The 4,505-nt window shown below is 40.5% G+C and overlaps 1 long non-coding RNA gene across 2 annotated transcripts; it reads left to right on the top strand.

The window, feature by feature from the left end:
* The first annotated feature begins 319 nt into the window (after positions 1 to 319).
* LOC125555904 lies at positions 320 to 2,403 on the top strand. Of its 2 annotated transcripts, XR_007304947.1 has the most exons (4): positions 320 to 720; positions 831 to 907; positions 1,841 to 1,909; positions 1,985 to 2,403. It is a non-coding gene; the product is annotated as an uncharacterized LOC125555904 (long non-coding RNA). The 2 variants fall into 2 exon arrangements; XR_007304946.1 differs by having other exon boundaries at positions 831 to 1,909.
* Positions 2,404 to 4,505: the final 2,102 nt, after the last annotated feature.

Here is a 4,505-nt window from a genome sequence, read left to right as displayed (position 1 = left end):
TTTTGCCTCCCAACCTTTTACCTCAAGGGTAACGTCAACAATAATGCTTTATGAAAACCCACATCCAATTGGATATATATATATATAATAGCACTATTCTGATCCCAGGATCAGAATAGTTATTTGGATCAGGATCAACCCTATATAGGGCCCGATGCACTTGTTTCCGAACTCCCCGAACCCGTGCAGGACAAAAAAACCACACCCACTCTTCCACCCGATCCCCAACCTCCCCCGATCTCCCCCCCCCCCCCCCCCCCCCCCCCCCCCCCCCCCCCCCCCCCCCCCCCCCCATCCCGCCCCCCCCCCCCCGCCGCTTCCCCTGCCTCCCGGCACCGCCGCCCCCCGCTTCCCCTGCCACACGGCGCCACCACCCCCCGCTTCCCCTGCATCCAGGCGCCGTTGACCCAACCTCCGGCGTGCCACCAGATTCCCTTCCACCTCCACCTCCGCCCCTTGCTCCGGTGCGCCTCCCACCGCTACCAACCGGCGTCGGAACTGTCCCTCACCCCGGATCACACCGCCGCCACTGTCCCACGATGGGGATCACACCGCAGCCACTGTCCCATGATGGGGATCGCGCCGTAGGCACCGTCCCACGACTGGGATCGAGCCGCAGGTACCGTCCCATGATGGGGATCACGCCACTGCAACCGCATCGCCCCACCTCCTGCCGTCGGGATCCTACTGCCACGCGACAACCACCGAGATCCTCCCACCGTGCGACCTTCCTCCACCTGCCGCCGTGAACTTCTTCCACTCGCCACCGTGACCTTCTTCCCTCTGCTGCCTCGATCCTGACATGGCTCCATGTTTCGTTGATGTTGCAGGCGGTCGCTACTCGCGCCGCGCGCATGTGGAGGCAAACGGATGCGATGGTTTCCTTCGACATCAACGACCGCAAAGAGTACGTCACTTCCCAGGTGCCCCCTCTCCCTGTCTCCTCCTAGCGCGACTCATGTGTCGCTTGCTGCGAGATTGGGAAGTGTTTGCTCTCTCGCGCCCTGTAAATTATTCGTCTCACATTTGGCCCCGTCTGCTGCTCTGGTGTCGAAACCAGTAGGAGATTGAGATGGTTGTTTCGTTTTCAAAGACTACAATTGATCCAATGAGGATTCATCTCTTGGTTGCTATGAATTCCGCTCCATATTTTACAATCCAATGGGTTCACTGTGCAAGTTAACAATACTGGTTTGGTGTGTAGAATCTTGCTCAAATTCAGCGATATTCTTTCTTAGGGTTTGCTTAGTGTGAATTATTCGCCGTTGGTATGATGTCGTTGCATTAATGCTTTTGGTCCATTGTTTAAGTGTGGCAAACTATTCTTCTATCATTGCCATTGTGTAGGATTACAACAGTGTGATTTCTAATGTTTCATGTTTGGCAGACAAATGTGTTGAAAATCAACTAACAGTTACGAGTATGACATCTGTTCAGAATAAGAACCACTCATGCTATTCGGTGTTTTACTACTTGGTCATTGGTTTATTTACACATTTTCAGGAAGTTGTAATCAGGAGGCAACATCTAATAGTTGCCAAATGCTAAATATAATAGTTGGTGTACAAATTCTTCTATGCTAAATTTTACAGCCTGATAGGTTCGCCATGCTAGTTAACAGTATTGGTTTGGTGTGTTGAATCTCGCCCAAATTCAGCAATCTCTTGTCTCGGGATTTGTTTAGTTCCGTTGGTATGACCGTGATGTTGTTGCATTAATGTTGTTTGTCCACTGTTTAAATGTGGCAGACTATTCTTCTACCATTGCCTCTGCGTAGGATTAGAATAGTGTAATTTCTAATGTTCGCTTTCAGGACTTGACTCTTGGTTTTATTGAGAAGGTGGCTCGTCGGATGCTGTTGCTGTGGATGATGACGATCTCGTTCTCGGTCGGAGACTGAAGAGACACGGTAAGGCGTTTGTTTTGTGGCTGTCTTTCTGTTGTTGGTGTGTTATAAATTTGATTGATGTTCCATGGTTTGCAGGGAGAGGGGACGAGGATCATGTGCTCACCGTGCAACATGGCGTCACCTCTTCGCTCCGGAGCGTCGGGATTCTTGCTAGAGAGTATTCAGTGTAGATCGGTCATTGGTTTATTTACACATTCACCTCTTCGATCTTACTTGAAGGGTAGATCTTGGGATTAAGGTTTAGAGAGATTTGTTTCTTGTTTTTGTTGGTGTTTTCACTAACCGGAGAGTTGCATCTTGTGGATGAAGTGGCTCGTCAGACGTCCTATTTTCCTGGTTCTACCTGTTGCATTCTGACGCTAAGGAGTTGTGGTTCAATGTGTATATTACAGGAAGGAAAGAGAAACAACATGTGTATGACAACACGGTTGTAGTTCTTTTCTGAGTGTCTGTGTTTGGATGTGTTATGCGTCTGTGAGCGCGCGCGTATTACACTGAATTAAAAAACAATTTTTTGTGATGTTTGTTTTCCATATTGGTTTTATAGTGTCCGTTTTTGTGTTCGTGGAGTAAATTAGGAAGTTCAATTTTGAGAAAACAACAAGTTCAAGCAATATAGAAACACCAAAAAAAACATTGAATACAAACTTTTTTAGTGAGGTTCAAATTGGAAGACATGATAAAAAAAAGTGTTCTCTGTTCTTTACAGTAAAAAAATTATCATGTGTTGGTTGCTTTCCCCAACTAGTTGCTCTCTGACACACATTATGTTGCAGCTTTCCTTCTCCTTCATGAAACTGTTACAAAAAAATAGAGCATAAAAGTTCAAAACTAAAAGAATAAAAAGCGAGCAATTCTGAAAGATAAAAAAATGTTGATGCGAAGTTCATATTCTCTGGCATGGATAGTTCAAAATGTTTGCTTACGGCAAAACACACAGATTGAGATTCCAATAATAAAGAGGCGAACACACAAAAAATCCATAAAGTTCATATTTTAAAAATAGAAAAGTTTAAAGTTTATTAAAAAAGAAAAACAATTTTTCTTTGTTTCTCAAAAATACATTTAAAAAGTCCAGGTTTAAATAGCACAACAGTTGGATGTTTATTAACATACTCCTAGGTCAAATAAAACTAGGAAGTTAAATTTTAAATAATAGAATAGTTGGATGTATATAAAAAACTTGGATTTTCTCGCTATTAAAATAATAAAACCAAGAAGTTCAAACTAAAATAATAGAGTAGTTCAACGTATATAAAAAACTCAGATATTCTACATCAGTAAACAAAAACCCCCAAGAAGTTCAATTTATAATAGTAGAATGGTTTGATGTTTTTTACAAAACTTGGATTTCTCCCGTTACTAAATAATAAAGCAAGAAGTTCAATTTAAAAAACGGAGTAGTTCAATGTATATAATAAAACTCATGTTCCCTCGTTAATGGAGAATAAAACCAAGAAGTTCAATTTGAAAAAGTGGAGCAGTTTGATATTTATTCGAAAAATAAGATTTTTTCGGTTACTAAAGAATAAAACCAATAAGTTCAATTTTGAAATAATGAAGAAGTTTGATGTTTCTAACAAAACTATAATTGACACATTTTTTAAAAAGACATAAAAAGTTAAAATTTAAAAAAGGAGCGGCTCGATGTCTATCAAAATATAAGATTTTTCCGTTACTAAAAGAAATAAAACCAGGAAGTCCAATTTAAAAAGATGGAGAAGTTCGATGATTATAGAAAACTCAAATTTTCCTTGTTATTAAAGAATGGAAATAAGAAGTTCAAAAATTAAATAACAAGAAGTTCAACTTTTAATAATAGAGCGCTTCAAAATTTCGTAAAAAAGATTAAGAAATAAAACTAGGAAGTCCATATTAAAAAGATGGAGAAGTTCGATGATTATAGAAAACTTTGATTTTCCTCACTATTAAAAGAATGGAAATAAGAAGTTCAAAAATTAAATAACAAGAAGTTCAGCTATTAAAAATAGAGCGCTTCAAAATTCATAAAAAAAGATTTAGAAAATCAGTTTAAAAATTCATAAAAAATCTCAAAAAATTCACGTAACCGAGAGAAGTTCAGGTTGATAACCGCCAGAAGTTAATGTACTAGATGGTATGCATTTTGTATTAAAAAGGGATAAAAAAGCAAAGGCTAAAAGTTTTGTTGTTATAAGTTCAAGTCCTCCATCGGAGAAAGTTAAAAAGATTATTGTGAGAGAGATTTGTACAAAGGAAATATCATTTGTGTAACACTAACGAATGGATGAGAAAATTAAAAACAAAAATACGTCACAGAAGTTCAACGTGAAAACAACATGAAGTTCAACTACTACGCTGAATGAATTTTAGATGAAAAACATTTAAAATCGTCGCGAGTATGAAAAAACGATCAACACGGGGAAGTTGTGTGTTTATAGCAGCTTTCCATCGGTATATCACCTGCTCAACCCCGGTGAGTGGATGGAAAGCTACAAGCAGTGGATGGAGACCCATGAGCAAAAAAATCACGTGAAAAATAGAGTGAAGTTCAGGTACACGCGCCGAGAAGTTCAGGTTCTTCACGCGGTGCATTTCCGAAGAATCTGTTTCGCGA

This window comes from Triticum urartu, chromosome 5 (assembly GCF_003073215.2).
Source record: "Triticum urartu cultivar G1812 chromosome 5, Tu2.1, whole genome shotgun sequence".
NCBI lineage: Eukaryota > Viridiplantae > Streptophyta > Magnoliopsida > Poales > Poaceae > Triticum > Triticum urartu.
Note: the sequence above shows the minus strand (reverse complement) of the source record. Positions and strands in the feature narration are given on the sequence as shown.